General features: G+C 46.2%; 1 long non-coding RNA gene across 1 annotated transcript in view; it reads left to right on the forward strand.

The window, feature by feature from the left end:
* The window catches only part of LOC109272989 (uncharacterized), a 61,251-nt gene extending 44,903 nt beyond the window's left edge, over positions 1–16,348 (forward strand). The window contains exons 3-4 of the long non-coding RNA XR_002082690.2: positions 13,696–13,952; positions 16,174–16,348. This is a non-coding gene — a long non-coding RNA (uncharacterized LOC109272989). The remainder of the gene's footprint in view (positions 1–13,695; positions 13,953–16,173) is intronic.
* Positions 16,349–16,760: the final 412 nt, after the last annotated feature.

Below are 16,760 nucleotides of genomic sequence, written 5' to 3' on the forward strand. Positions count from 1 at the left end.
TTTTTATTTTTTTAATTTTTTTTTTAACATTTATTTATTTTTGAGACAGAGAGAGACAGAGCATGAACAGGGGAGGGGCAGAGAGAGGGAGACACAGAATCTGAAACAGGCTCCAGGCTCTGAGCGGTCAGCACAGAGCCCGATGCGGGGCTCGAACTCACGGACCGTGAGATCATGACCTGAGCCGAAGTCGGACACTTAACCGACCGAGCCACCCAGGCGCCCTGATTATACCGTATTTTAAACAGTTCCCCCTTAAGGCACATTTGGGCGGTTTCCAAACATTTGTTTTATCACTCACAGAGCCGCAGTGAATATCCTTATAAATATATCTTTTTGCATATCTAGAAAGATAAATTCCTAAATGTGAAATTTAAATACATTTATTTCAGCTTTTAAATTTTGGTGTAAAATTGGTTAATTTTAATAAATGAAATTAATTAAAATAAATTCCTAGAAGCCCTGGACCAAGGGACATACACGTTTTGAGAAGACATTGTGGGATTGTCGCTTGCCATACAAGTCGTCCCGATTAGCACTCCTCCTGTCAAGATGGGTCATCCAAATTTTGATCTGTCTTAAACTCATTGTAATGTTGGGTTTTTTTGTTTGTTTTAATATTTTTTAATGTTTATTTTTGAAAGAGAGAGAGAGAGACAGAGACAGACAGAGCACGAGAGGGGGAGGGGCAGAGAGAGAAGGAGACACAGAATCTGAAGGAGGCGCTAGGCTCTGAGCTGTCAGCACAGAGCCCGACGTGGGGCTCAAACTCATGGACTGTGACATTATGACCTGAGCCAAAGTCGGACAGTTAACTAACTGAGCCACCCAAGTGCCCCTAAACTCACTGTAATTTTAATGTTCATTTCCCTTATTATGAGATCTTATTTATTTTTTAAAAAATCCAGTTTAATGTGAAACCACAATGTTCATGATACCAAAGTTACTACAACCACAAATTTTGTATTCTTCCTGAACTGCTGGCCAACTTTGATTCATTATAAGTTTGTATCACTGTTCATCCCCAAATGAATTTGAAGCAGTTTAATAAAAGAAAAAATACACAACGAAAGAGAGAGGGAGAGTTTTTTCTTTTTAAATCAAGAGAAAGGAAAAGAGGCAAACGGCGAGGTGAAAAAGGAGGGAAGTTTCCTATAACAACAAGCATTTTTTCAGGACCAACCATTTACTAATATTGGGCCAGAATTTTGGCCCTAAGCTTCCTGGAGGTCAAGGTAAAAAGGGAAATCTATTCAGTTAACAAATGTGCATTATTCATAAGGGAAAATAGTACTTAAGAAAATCAAAGCCTTTGGATTTTAAATCTAAGAGAAATGCACATGGTTTATCACAAAGAGACTCCAGGTAGCATAGCGATAATGTCCTCAACAAGATCCCTAAAAACAACAGAAAAAGTAAACTTGGGGGATTACAGAGCTGTTCTCCCATTAGTCCAGAATGCTTTCCTTGGGCCCTCTGTCTGGTAAGAGCGCCCCCTTTTCTCTGCCTCTCCTGGTGGGCCTCAGCCAGCATGCCCCATCTCCACTGTGAAGACCGCCAGGCAACAATCCAAGGCAGAAACGCAGAGGCGTAAGCGCGTTGTGTTAGCTCGCTGGTTGATGATTTAGACTGGGCTCAGCTGAGCAGTGCTTCCGGTCTTGGCTGGTCCTCTCCCCAGCCAAGGGGGGCCGCCTGGCTGTCGCAGGGGCCACTGGGGCATCTGGGCTCTGCTCCACGGGTCTCTCGGCCTCCAGGATGCCAGCCCAGCAAGTTCTCGAGGCACAACAGAGCCCCAGGAGTGGAAGCCCAGGCGCGGGAGTTCTTTGTCCAACCTCAGCACATGTCATCCCATTGGCCAGAGCAGTCACATGGCCACACTCAGCCCTGAGCAACCGAGACGCGGGTTCGTTGTGGAGAGAACTGCAAAGTCACATGGAAAAGGGCACAGATACAGGGAAGGGAGCAGAACTGGGGCCATTACAGTGCTATCACCTTCCACAGGAGCCAGTGACCTAGGCTTGGCCAGATCATGGGCAAACTCACGTGCTCCCCACCGCGCCCAGCAAGGCCTCCGTACAGAAATCCCGGGAGGAAGAAGCTTACGACTCCCCTGGGGTGCTCGGCTGGGACTGCAAGCAGCCACGCTCCCCAGAGCTTACAGAGGACCTTCTTGCCGCAGGAGGGAAGGAGACCAGCTTTCAGAGAGAAGCAGGGACAAGAGCAGATAGGACGCGTGCAGAAGGGAGAAAGAGCTCTGACTCCAGTAGCCTCGCCGGTTCCCCTGCGGTGATCCATTTCCCCACGGGCTGCACCAGCTCGGTCACCGAAGAACTCTGTGGCTCCAAGCCCGGTTGCTTCATTTCTTCGTGCCTCAGATTCTTTATCTCTAAAAGGGGCATCTGATAGCCTCGCGACACTGAGTTGTTATTGCAGATCGAGGACGTTATTGCAGGAGCGAATTAGAACGGTGCCCGGCACGGCGATGTGTGATAGCCATTTTTCGTTGAAGTTAGCCCGCTTTGCGTTTCTGTCATTTGCCCTGGAAAGATTCCCGGCCGCAGAGTTAACTTCCGTGAGGGGTGTCTCAGTTGCATTTGGCGGAAAGACGAGGCCACCTCGCTTGGCGGCAGAGACTCTCCACCTTCGCCCAAAGCCATCCACCTGCCTCCCGGATGTCAAATCTACCAAGAAAAAAAACAAACGGACCGCTTTACCTCGGATTAGCCGAATCCTCCACAGGCCCAGTGAGTGCGTCATCTGCAGTCACCACACTCGGAGGACTTGATACATGAAGGCAGTGTTCGCGGTCATCAGTGTCCCCATCCGCGTGAGTGAGGTTCACCTGGGCGAGGACTCGGTGGGCGGGGACCCGGTGGGCGGGGACCCGGTGGGCGGGGACTCGGTGGATGGGGAGGACGGGGGGGGGGGGGGGGGGTGGGGGGGGTGGGGGGGGGTGGGGACTCGGTGGGCGGGGCCTCGGTGGATGGGGACCCAGTGGGCGGGGACTCGGTGGGCGGGGCCCTCGGTGGGCGGGGACCCGGTGGGTGGGGCCTCAGTGGATGGGGACTCGGTGGGCGGGGCCTCGGTGGATGGGGACCCGGTGGGCGGGGACTCGGTGGGCGGGGACCCAGTGGGCGGGGACTAGGTGAGCGGGGACTCGGTGGGCGGGGCCCCCGGTGGGCGGGGACCCGGTGGGCGGGGCCGGATTGCTGCCTGAGCTTATGGACCAGACTGTGGGTGACAGGCTTTTAAGATTCTTTCTGTGCAGCAGCCACCGAGCTGCACCCAGCCGATCCTGGGCCCCTAAAAGGAAACACAAGGCCGCTGATGGCCTGGGCTGGCCCCCATCGGGGCTCCGCGCAGCCCGGCTGGAGTCCCCTCTCCCCGCAGGCCTGCCATCAGAGAGCAACGGTGCACAGGTTGGCTGGCTACAGCCTGCCTCCACATGGGGAATAAAGCCCAGCATTGTGCTGTACTTGCAACATCTTTCCCTTCCCAGGGTTCCTGATGTGTTTGTTGCCCTGGATCTGGTCTGAATGTTCTCTTTGTCACGGACGGACCTTCGGGTGCCGAGGTGCGTTTGCCTTCTCCGCGGCAGTCCTGGGTTAAGTAAATACATTAAGGCAACATACACCGCTTGACACTGGAGCCAGCCTCAATCACTCACATAACTCATGTGGCAAAAGACGGAGCTGCTGCGGTTTTGAGTTCGTTTCAAGACGGATTTCTTTGTTCAGTTCTTTTGCGGTGGGGCGACAGGCACCGGGATGGGGGCAGCCGTGCTCTGACTCAGCTGGCCATTTTTCTCTCGCAAGGCCGTTCGAGAGTTTCTAAATCCTGTGCAGATGAACACAGAACGTGACCTTTAGCCATCCGCAGGATACCGTGCTGACATCACCACATAAATATACACTCCAAAGAAAGCCGTGAGTAAGCTTAGCGCTGATTTTTATCACTTTCCCAGCACACTGGCAGTCTGCTTATTCGTCATGCACCTTTACAAAACCCATAATATTTAGAAATGTGCTGTGTTAGTCCCAGAGGCTTAAATAAACTAAAGCCAGTGAATGTTTTAATGTAATGAATTACCTTCACATGTGAAATTATTACTCTGTATGATACTCAGTACTGCCAGCTCTGTGTATACTCTGCTCTTTGGGGGCCGTAGGTTCCTTTCTCCTTCTGAAATATCTGCTTCAGAGAGTCTTTTAAGGGTCGAAGCATTTCTATTTCAATGCTGCTGCAAATGTCCAAGGCGCTGAAGAATGGATGAAACTGTATATTAAAAAAAAAAAACAAAAAAATCCAGCATCTCTCCTCCAGGAATGTGTGGTCTAAGGCCAGTGGAAAGATGCGTGGGAAGCGTAAATGGGAGAGAGTGGGAGGGTCACTGTAATCTATAAAATCAGTAAATGTTATTTTCCTTTGAAAGTAGAAACAAACGGTTTGCTTTCTAAGCATAGCAGAGATTCTCAAGCAGGGGCAATTTTGCTCCCTCTGGGGACAATTAACAATGTCTAGAGATATATTTTTCAAGTTTATGTATTTATTTTGAAAGAGAGAGAGATAGCACACAAGCAGAGAGGGAGAGAATCCCCTGCAGGCTCAGCACTGTCAGCACAGAGCCCAATGCAGGGCTCGAACTCACGAGCTGTGAGATCTTGACATCAAGAGGCGAAATCAAGAGTCAGGCGCTTAACCAACTGAGCCACCCAGGTGCCCCTAGAGACATTTTTAGTTGTCACAACTTGCGGGGAGGGGGCGGGGAGCGGGATTCAGGGTGCTATTGGCATCTAGTGGGTAGAAATCACGATGTCACTAAACATCTATCATGCAGGACAGCGCCTTCAGGAAAGAATTGTCCGTTCCAGAATGCCATCGGTGCCACAGCTAACTAAGACCCGTGGGAGCACAGAACACCTAGGAACTGAACCACATCTCTAGTGTGTACTAACAGAGTTGGGTGATCATAAACTTCTTAAGATGCTTTTGTAAGCACTAAGCTGAACCTCCCGCAAATTTACCGGCTGCGAAACATTGTTGCAAAATTCCCATTCCTTGTTTATCCTGAGCTATAAGAGGCCCACTGATAAGGGTTTGCCTGGCTCCTAGGTGAAGTGCCCTACACCCGGCTTCCCCCAATGACATCTTGCATGACAATAGCACAATATGAACACCAGAAAATGGACATTGGTACAATACTAGCTACCGACTGACAATCTTATTTGGATTTTACCAGTTTGCTCAAGTTTCAACTAATTAAACATTAAAGAATGTATCCCTCCTCCCCCAAGTAATCAACTTTATCCCTCTAGAAGTGCTTTCTATGGAAAGCAAGACAATAATCTTTCTGAGGCTAAATGATGCTAATTGCCAAGGATGCCAGGAAAGGAGGTTACTGGCAAAAAAAAAAAAAAAACACCAATAAACAAAACAACAACAACAACAACAACAACAAGACAAAACCAAAAAACAAAAAAACTGGCTTTTAGTTTTATTAATGAACCTCTTCAAAACCGAGACCTAAATGATACCTTCTGGCTTGTAGTCCCTTCTTATTGTTTTTCAATTTGTAAGTTTGCAAGTCCCCCCAAATCAAGTATTAAACCTCATGGCAAAAGGTAACTGCTTTCTCAATCCCATGCCCTTGGCAAGGTGTGAGTGCTTGTAACCACCTACAAACGCTCTGTAGGGCCTTTCAGCCAACACACACACACACACACACACACCTTCAAGAGTCTTCTACAAATAAAAATAAAAGGGAAAACTCTGCCCCAGACCTATTTGAGGAAAGGCACTCTCTTCACCTCTTTTGCTTTCTAACTACCGTGACCTACGGATGCAGGAAGCGATGAGCAGAGTACTGGATGCTGCCTTCACCCTCCGCCTCCTTCAAGAGCTACAGCCAAGAGGCTGTCAAGTTGTTCTAGCCATAAAATGAAAACTAGAAGACCAAAGGATGGCCAGAAAAGGCCCTGGCAGACGGGGCTCTAGCACAGACTTCTAGAACGCCATCCCAGAAGGCCAAAGTCCAGTGGAAGAGAAAGCCTCAGACCATGAGTCAGAAGAACTGAGTTCACACGTGTTGGCCTTAGGAGGCGGGGCCTTTGGGAGGTGACTGGCTCAGGAGGCTGGGGCCCTGGCGTAGGGGATGTGTGCTCTTATAAAAGAGACCCCAGGGAGCTTTCTTCTGGTCTCCGCCATGTGAGGACAATAGGGAGGAACGAAACCTGACCGTGCTGGTGCCCCGATCTCAGACTCCCAGAGTCCGGAATTGTGATATATAACTGTCTGCTGTTTGTTAGCCACGCAGGATGCATGGTGTCATTATAGCAGCCCAAACTAAGACAGAGGCCTCGGGGACAGCATTGAACGGATCTTCAGACTCTTTATCAGGAAAATGAAAACATCGGTACCAATCCTGCTCCACACTGAAGGTGGTTGGTTGTGAAGGCCATCGGCGTCCTTGCTGGGAAGACGTCCCTCATAGGAGGAGAAACTTATAACGAGTGCGTCCTCATCCAATGAAAGCGAATAAGGCTACGGGCACACACACCAACACGGATGAATCCCACAACTGCATCCCTGAGCGCAGGACGTTGCAAAAGAACAAGGAGGACGCAACATACCTTTCGCGCAGACGGGTCAAATTATGCCGTCTACGTTGCTTAAGGACGCACACTGATGTAGTCAGAGTGTAAAGCAGGCACATGGGAGTGCAGAGTGTCTAGTTCGGGGCAGGAAGTACCCTGTGGGTGAAGGAGCAGGGCAGGCATTGGGGTCTAACAGGACCAGCAATATTATATTTCTCAACCTTGGCGGGAGGCTGCGTGAGTATTCCTGCCACTCATTATTCATGATACATTTTTGCGTGTTTTTAACACTTCAGAAGGGTCAGGATTTTTTTTTTTTTTTTTTAAAGTTTTCTAGCCTCACCGAAAGAGGGCTTAAGTGTGGAAGACGTCATGCTGGTCGAGTCCCTGGGGCCCGTCGGAATGGGGCTCCGGTGCTTTGTGACCCTGTGCGATTTGCTTAACTGCTCAGCTGCTCTGGGCTTTCGGGTCCCGTCTGTCAGGAGCACCTCCGTCATAACACCTGGGAGGCTTAAAGGAGATAATGTTTGAAGCCCACTTACTGCCATACTTGACACATAATCACCTCTCCGTGAAGGTTAGGCAGAAGCTACTGCACAAAATGCATGGGGCTGGATGGTCACCGGGATGGCTCATCGATTGAGAGCGGAGCGGCGCTGTGTGCCAATAAGATAGATGTTTCCATCTCCCGGCCACTGCAACGTAATATTCAGGACACGGAGTAATGTTAGTATCCCAACCCCAGATTTATGGGCCGATCTTCCTTGGATAACTGGGGCCGCTCCACTGGAACATCTTGTGGAGATACAGTTGAGTCTTTGTTTGGATTCTTGCCAATAGCCATAAAAATTCTTCACCACTCAGTAAGGTTATGTATTATGGCCATGTAGGCATTTTGGCTATCAGAACTTTCGCTGTTTGGGCTGTGCCAGATAAACTTGAACACGAGACACCTTCAACAGTTTCAAGATTTATGGCAACAAATTCCAACCTCCTGGCCCCAGGCCCAGGCAAGTCATGTTCCTTGCCACCGTATAATGTTACCTCGTGTGGCCAACTCACAAAGCAAGGTGCCTAGAACAATGGTAGGCTTCACTGCCAAAACTACCAGCAAATGGAGCCCACTTCAATGGCCACGAGCCCCAGTTCTGGTTCTCTGTTGTCCTGCATTTGAGTCAACGTGGAGAGAAGCGTTTGAGTCAACGTGGAGAAGTGTTTCTTTGCGTGGTGCCCTCACGTGACTGTGTTACAATTTAACAGAGACTTGCTATCTTAAAACAGTCCAGTCCTCTTGAGTTGGGCAGCGGGCTGCTGGGATTTCTTACTTCACAAAGAGGGCAGAAGTGGATGGATCCCCGCTCGAAGCCTCAAGTGGCCTAACAGAGGTGAGACTGCCCTCCACCTGCCATCCGCCAGGCTGCCCGTCCTGTGTTTCACTCCGTTTTCAGAATGAAAGTACCTCTCTATCCTGAAACAGCACAATCCTCTCAGCCTCTTCTTGGGTCTATAAATTCACTTTCTACATGTAGGTCTGTGAAGCACAGCCTTGTTGATCCGGCATCTGGAACTACTCAGGTGGTTTGTCTCTGCTGACTTTATGAACAATAAAAGCAAACCACTGGGTGATTCCTGGATGTTTAAACTTGGGGCCTGGGCATCGTGGCCTCGCTGCTGACAAACACAAGATTTTCATTTTCCCTGCTGGATCCAAATGCCACAAATGTGGTTGTGTTCGCCTTAAAAATGGGCCGCTTGTGTCTAAGATATAATTTTAGAGCTGTGGGGGCACATACCTCAGAATTTCCAGCGTCCTTGCAAATCGGAGGTCTGTCCCCAAACCCAGGGATAGTCTCACTGTAAAGAAACAGACTAAAGTTGATGGCTTGCTAACTATAGTTTCTGTCCAAACTGAGAAGAAACCTATCAAACTACTGGGGAAAGCCCAGAGTCCACCCCACTCCTGGGACTACTTAATCGGTAGCATTTTTAATTCCACAGAGAAACACTTCTCTGAAGTGATCCTGAGCTGTTTGCAGCCAGTATGCAAATTTCTAAATATCCCGAGAAATGTCATCAGAATCAAAGAGAATAAGTCCTTACGGCCCAACGTGAGAAAGAAAACAACTACGTAGATTAAATTGGGAAATGTAGAAAAATGTGTGATTCTGCTGTGAAAATATCACCTAATGGCCACAATGGATTAGAAGCTGATATAAATAATGCTGTGCCAAATATCTTCAGATGGTAACACACGTGGCTGGTTAAGAGTCTCAAACGATGCACCAACAGAACGTTAAACCTGGACCATCAGGAACGATGCTAGCCTATTCCATGGAGGCTTGAAAATGCAGACCCAAACAAAGATATTGTGGTCCTTCTAGCAACTCACTGAGTCATAAATAATCCCTCATCTGTACACAGACGGTATTCAGACAGGCAACTTGGCAAAACAGTAGTTTGGAGGTGGAGTCCCCTCCATTTCGTTCTATGATCTTTTCAAAATCACGGATACCGCAGATACCTTCAAAGGCTTACGTTTGCCCCTTTTGACAAGGCAGAAAGGCTTCTCCAGAACCTTCCTCCTGCCTAATCTGCAGGTGTTTCCTGCATCTCCCCCGTCCTCACCACGCTCCAGGTAGGTCTGTGAAGTATGGAAGTACTTGTCTCCATTATGTCCTTTTAAAAGGTCAACTGTGTCTTATCACAGGGTCTTTCTATTTGGACCTCCCTGTGTTCCTTCCCACTTCTCCGCATGGTCAACTTCAACACATTCTAACATGATGTCACTTCCTCAGAGAGGCCTCTGATCATTCAGTCTAAAGGAGTCCTGGCCACCCCACCACATGATCCTCAGTATCTTATCGTCCTGTTTATTTCCTTCATAGAGCTGCAGGGGGTGGGGTCAGGGAAAGAATCGGTGTGGGAAACATGGCTGACCAAGTATTTGGTGTGGGCCAAGTTTCCCAAGGCCTTCGGAGTCCGCAAAGGCATTTGGATGGTACCTGGGGAGTAATCTAGCATCAGAGTGGGATCACATCGCATTGTGGACAGGAGTTGATGCTGAGGAGACCGGAGGCAGGGAGCTCTTCAAGAAGTCACTGTAGTAGTCCAGTCAGAGAGGTGATGATCCATACATAATGCAGCAGAGACGTGTTGAAGGAGAGGAGAGGAGATAAAGACGGGTAATTCAATTCCGGATCCCAAGGCACTTATCCAGTAGGGGGTAAAATCTAATACTGAAATAATTGCACTGCAGAGCCTCATAAGGAAGAAGGCCAAGAGAGACACCTCAAAGGAGGGGGGTTCCCCATGAATGGTCCTACTTAACTGATGTCATTTCCGCCCTCCTGCTATTAAAGCAGCCCTCTCGTTCATTCCTCCTTTGAGCCTCGTGACTTGTCTTTTCAATTTCAGTAAAGTTTGATTTGATCTTTTTTTTTTTTTTCTGTTTTCCTTTTGAAATGAGATCTGTCTTCCAGATTATTCAACAAGATTCCAAAGCGTAGCTTATGGAGGGCTAAGCTCTAGGTCTCTTAAAGATCGAGCACAAACACGAAAAGGTCTACATTAAAAATAAATAAATAAATAAATAAATAAATAAATAAAATCATGCTGATTTTCAGTTGCTAAATCCGACATGAAAATTAAAAAGGAAAACAAGTAGTTATCTGCCATAAATGCCCTTTCTTTTACTAGATAAAGACGTGAACATAACTTGCTCTACAGATTAAGTCAATGCATACCCAGATGGCAAAGAGAAAGTAAAAAGGCCACAGAATACAAATCACCGTAGATAGTGATTATATATGCACACGCGGCAAATGGCCAATTGGTACTATTACAGCATCTGGTTGAATATTTGCCAAAAAAAAAAAATTATTTTACACCCAGCACTTAACTCTCATTATCGGTGATATAGCTTGAGAACTCCTCACTAAGTAATCACAGGATAATCTTATTAATTGAAGCTGTGTTAGGTTCAACTGCTAATTGCTTTTCACTCCATGACAATTACATTGCTGACGGCAATGCAGATCGAGACCATTGTAAATAAATTTCAGCTAACAAAGGAGGTGATAAGACCCAAGGTGACAGATCAGGCACGGCTTCCTTCTGATCTCTGATCTCAGAGCCACGTGACTCTGGACAAGTTACTAGCCCTCCCTGAGCCTCAGTTTCCTTATCTGTAAGATGGCGTTTATAATAATATTTACTTTCTAGAAATGTCGGAGAGATGAAAGGAAATTTGTACGATGTGACTTTTGTATATTAAACTTCTCAGTAGATGAGAGTTTTCTTTCTCTTCAGGACCTCAACGAACTGGTGATACCAGGTGCCTCAGTTCCCCCCTGTGAAGCTGGCCACAAGCACATAGTCACTGCGGCATGGGGAGAAATGTGATGCTGAGTGAGATGAAAACCAGGCCATAGTTTCTTTCCTACCCCTCTCTTAGTGAATATTGTTAATTGCCAAAAAATTTGCTGGCTGTCATTCTAAGGGCCATATAATTTCTATGTTTTTCAAAAACTAAGGGCAAGTCAGATGAGTTCATGAGGCTTTAAACATTTATTGCTTATTACTTCGGCAGAGCATGAAAAAAAACAAATAGATGATATAATAATTAATTCAAAATTTTGGTTTAATTAACGCTACCTGGCACGAACAGAGACAGTTGTGGGGCTGGAGAAATGTTTCTTGTGTCTAATAAATAAGCCAAAGAGACTTTATGGCTACACAAATCATTTATACTGAACAACGGTTTAATAGGTTGGCAACTGCCTTTTAATAAGTAGAAAGTATGAAATGTAATGGAGAGCTTTAAAATGTGTGAGTCTATACACCTACCAAGGAATGTCTCCCTTTTTATAGTCTTTCGTAGATTCTAGAGCACTTCCCTTTGCATGATCTCATTGAAGCCCCATTATGGCCCTTTCAACCCATTTAATGGATGAGAGCACTGAGATGCAAGAGGTTAAACAACTTGGCAGCTGCTAAATAACAGAACCTGGGCCTCGGATCACGTCTTCCAAAGCCGAGTCTTAGGATTTTCCTGCTGCCACAGAGTTACTTCTGCGTGATCTCGAATACCAACATCAGAAGATAAGAGCTAGTAATAATATGGGTTGAGTTGTGTCCCCCCCGAGAATTCATGAAATTCAAAAGTCCCACTCCCCAGTACCTCAGAATGTGACGGTCTTTGAAGATAGGGCCTTTCAAGAGGCGATTAAGTGAAAATGAGGCTGTTAGGGTGGGCCCGAATCCAATCTGACGGATGCTCTCCTAAGAGGAAGAAATGTGGCCACATAAAGAGACACCAGGAATGTGCTCACACAGAGGAAAGGCCGTGTGAAGACACAGCAAGATGGCGGCCATCTGCAAGCCCAGAAGAGGGTTTTTGGAAGAAGCCAACCGTGCCGACACCCAGATCTCGTGCTTCTGGCCTCCAGAACTGTGAGAAATAAATTTCCGTTATTTAAGCCCTCAGTCTGGAGTATTCTTTCATGGAAGCTCTAGTAAGCCAATACATAGCCATAGCAGACCAAAGAGAGTTACACCAAAACCACCATTAATAAATGAACAATGGATGTAACCATATTTGTTTCAGGTTAACGCATCTCTCTCCCTCTCTCCTTCCTTCTCTCTCCCCTCTTTCTTTCTCTCTCTCTCTCTCCATAAATATATATACATTTTCACCCTGGGATATGTATCACTCGAGGTCCAATCAGGATAAGGAAACTACAGTAATTTGAACCAGAAAAGTTGAATATAAAGAGTTATTCACTACCAGATAGTATTGGGATAATGGGGGATTGGCTGCTAATGGATAAATAGAACTCTGAGGAATATAGGAGTAGCAAATATAAGAAGTATAAGTAAGGCTAAGGAGGAGCCACTGTCCCTGGGGCTGGTGTAGACAACCCAAGGAAGAGCCCCCATCTACCCAGCCCACCATCAGGGCTGAGATCCATTTTGTGGGAGAGACCACTGTCTCGGCTCACTGGACGGCAGGCAAGTCGCTGTGGTGCCACACCTGAGGAACTTGCCAGTAATCTGCCTTTTAGGGTGCCTTTACAGTACCTCACGTAGCAACGTCTCACTGGAGGTATTCCATCCCAAAATTGCCCTGGCTACTGAGCAGAGTAAGCTCAGGCTACTGGGATCTGGCTACCGGGTGCTGCTGGCCACATAGATGGCAGGGGCTGTGCATTGGGCAAGCCACGGGCACCCCTGGAACCGGGTGCTTGAAAAGTCCCGTGGGGTGCAAGAGCCAGAACCAGAAAGCAAAACACCTTCCTCCTGCAGTGTCTCTCTGGCGCCCTCTATGCACGGAGCTTGCTATTACGCTAGCTGGCCAAGGAGAACATTTTTAAGGGCTCTTGAGTTTCCCCAGAGCAGGTGGTTAAGGGTGAATTTGGAGCTGGGAGGCAATACATTGAAAATCGGCACAGGATGAGTCCCAGTCGTGCCTCACGGAGTGAGGTTTTTGTCATACTCGGGTAGCAATACAGAGTCTTGAAAGAGGAAAGGAAGGAACAAATAGTGGTGCACCATCTGAGGGAACAGGTTAGTGCCGCTCAAAGCCGCGTATCCTTAGCTGTAATCTCTTGCCCCAAACAAGGGGTATGTGCTCACGAGGTTGTACCCTCTATAACACGAGCCAACCGCAGCATGGTGTTCCTGGATTTTGATCTCAATTTCCTTGTTCGTAGAGTTATGTTTGTCTGAATCACAATATTTACAAGTTAAATATTTAAAACCTTAGTCATCTCAGAATGAGTAAGTACTTAGGGCCAATATGTTTCCTTCTTAATTAACTCCAAACTAGTTCCACCATTAACTTTAAATGGTAATTATCTCTAAAGATTTTTAATTATTGAGAGGAAGAGATAGACCCAAAACTTCTCCAAACTGAGTCTTAGATAACATGATGTCAGGATCCTTTTCTTCTAGCCTTCCTGGAAGGTTCTGGTTCTGCAAACAAGTACGACACATCTCCGAGAAACTTAGCAAACGCTTATCGACAATGAGTCATGGCCATATGATGGGGGAGCTGAATGAGACGTTGGAGACCATTCAGGGATTTTTACCTTTCCTTTCACAGATGGGGAAACCGAGTCCCAGGGATCTTTGCCCCAAATCGCATGACTACTGACTGGCCACACTGGAACCAAATCCAAGGTCTTACAATTTTCTCTGAATTTTCTACATGGCCAGCTCAAAAAGACACTATGACGCACCCTGCGTTTTCTGGAGTAAAGCAGAGAATGTGGGGAAGGCAGAAAAGAGGAAAGAATCAAGTAAAGCTTGCTTCTTGCTGAGATTGTCCTGGGTGCCCTGCTGGAATTTCCCTTGGAAGAGGTAAGCTGGAGACAAACCAGTTTTCCTGTTCCTCTTTCTCCCCAGTGGCCAGCGGCTGCAGTGATCATACACAAAACAGTTGAAATGTCTGAATTCTAAAAGGAAACATCTGAAGGCATAATTTTGTCTTCGTGTGATGTAAGAGGCAAGAATGTGGATCGTTGGCTTTTCTCCGTTTTGCTTTCTGGTTGTTTACTTATTAATTTATTTTTGTCTTTGGTTGTGGGAGTCTTTTGGACATGTAGAAAGCTGTCTGGCTTGGGGGAGACAGTTGTTCACACCTATGTAAAGAACATGCTGATGGCGAGAATTATGAACTAGCTGTAAGAATATAATTTTCGCATCTCTCAGACTTACCCAAGAATTTGGATGCAACAAGGATGCTCATTGACTATTCATATTTTTAAACCATTGTAAATATGTTTTTTTTTTATAGAATCGTGAGTTTCGATTTAGCCTTTTAAAGATCAGTTGAAGTATATAATTCATAAATACAGATGTGCTAGAACATTAGGCTATTCTAAAAAATATACATAAGCCTTAACTTTCGAAGGGGGAAAAAAAAAAAAGAATTTTCATCCGTAGATCTGGAGGAAGGGGAAGATGCCATTTTTGAGATTGTCCCAGCTCTGTTACTTTATTAATGAGGAAATTAAGACCTAGTCCGGGCCACCTGACTTTTATGCTGTCGTCCAGGCATTTAGAGGTCGGACAGTTGTTCAACTGAAATGTGTGTGTTGATGGTGTGCACTCTTTCAATCATCAGCACGGCACCGCCACCCCCCACCCCCCACCCCTGACCACAGACTTGTAACTTCACATTTGGGACATTTAGGGTGGGAAGAATCAGCATAGCTTGTCACCATTCAATGTTAAGCCTCTGTGTTCTCCAGGGAACTGTCAACATCCGTTTGTTTTGGGTTTCTTAGAGAAATAGACTGGGCACAGTAATCTTACTTAAGGAAAGAAGTTATTTGGGTCATAAATGCCCTCATTATAAACTAGGGATAAGAAGAGCCAAACTTGCCCACACTCAGTATAAAAATTAACAACTGGCTGTGCTGAGGGGCATGGGGTAGGGGGTTGGAAACAAGATTTATAGCCTGTTCCCTTTGAGATATCATTCCTATGACTTCAGTGACACCCCTTCGACGTGGGAATCTTGTGAGAGTCAATTTTAGGAAGTTTAATCATTTTGTAAAAGTGTTAAACTTTATTTTTACTTTTTTAGAGAGAGAGAGGGAGCATGAGTGGGGGAGAGGGGCAGAGAGAGAGAGAGAGAGAGAGAGAGAGAGAATCCCAAGTAGGCTCCACACTCAGCGTGGAACCCAATGCATGCATGGCTTTACCCCCACAGCCCTGGGATCGTGACCTGAGCTGAAATCAAGAGTCGGACGCTCAACCGACTGAGTCGCCCGGGTGTCCTAAAAGTGTTAAAGATTTAAAATTAGATGTAAGAAGGAAATCATTGAGTTTTCCACCGTCCTCTGTCTTGTGTGTGTGTATACATATACACACATATCTATGCCACCCCTGCTCTTTTCTCCACCCTGACTTTTCCATTGGAGATATTTGTACAGGACTGCCATCTACAGAAAAAGAAACTTTTCTCCTGGTACCCAGTGACATCTAAGTTTCCGACTGCTCAAATAAATACATGTCTCCTTGCATCCAGCTGTCTCAACAGGCCGGGGCGCTGATGGACTGCAGAATCTTTCCTTCTCCTCCTGGAGAACTGGGCATAGGACCCAGCAGGAAAATGGACCCAAGAACCTTGCCCATGCAGCAGCCATGCCAGAAGCACCAACTAAATCTAAAAACCACAGATTCAATTAACTAATCCCTCTCCTAGGATTGCCAAGAAGAAATAATCTTGTCAACCACCCCCTTTGCCGTGAGCCCTGATCCAAAGCTCAATATGCTTTTGATTTTCCTAGAGCCTTCAAAAAAAAAAAAAAAAAGAAATGTTATTTCAAGGCCACTCCCTGTTTTCCACATTCTTGACAGAGGTATGTTTTTCATAATCTCCACAACACTTTACTGATGGGACAGTGTTTGTTTTTAATTTCTGTACAGTATTTTTGTTGGTCTCATCTATGTTTTTATAATTAATTGAACACACAGACCCAGACTCGTCATAGAGGGCATTGTGGGTAATTACATCCCAGGAACTGTTTTCCTGCTGAAAATATGTAAGATTCATCTCCCTGTTCTTTTCTAGTCACCCGAGAACCACAGCAGCAGCAAAGATATGAAATGCCATCTTGTGAAAGAACATCGAAGACTAGTTAGTGACATCCCCCCCTGTCAACCACGATGGAGACTTGAGCTTTGTTACAAACTTTATTCCTCAATCATACGAGCAGGATCACAGCTTAAAGCACATGTAGACGGGATCTGCAAAGCGTTTTCCTCTCCATCATTTTCTCTCTTCTCTGTTTTCTCTGCACTTCGCCGGCACAGGACAATTGGGTCGTCGGCTGATTTACTACAGGGGCAACAGGGCACCGCGGGTCTCTACGATGGCTGCCTTCGGCTTTTATCAACAACAGCCAAGGACAGAAGAAAGTTCCTCGTTATGAAATTACCTTGAGCGTGATGAGAGTTTCATCGGTTAAAGAAAATTTAAGTGAGAAGACTGCACCCCAGGGTTACTACAAACACATATTCTCTTCAGACGTTTCTGGGTATTAACTGATGTGGTGCTGACAGCAATTTTGAGGATTTAGTTTAGGACGCTATTTTCTTTTTCTTTTTCTTAATGTTTATTTATTGAGAGAGAGAACACGCAAGTCAAGGGGAGGGGCA

This window comes from Panthera pardus, unplaced genomic scaffold (assembly GCF_024362965.1).
Source record: "Panthera pardus isolate Hobbes unplaced genomic scaffold, ASM2436296v1 HiC_scaffold_22, whole genome shotgun sequence".
Taxonomy (NCBI): domain Eukaryota; kingdom Metazoa; phylum Chordata; class Mammalia; order Carnivora; family Felidae; genus Panthera; species Panthera pardus.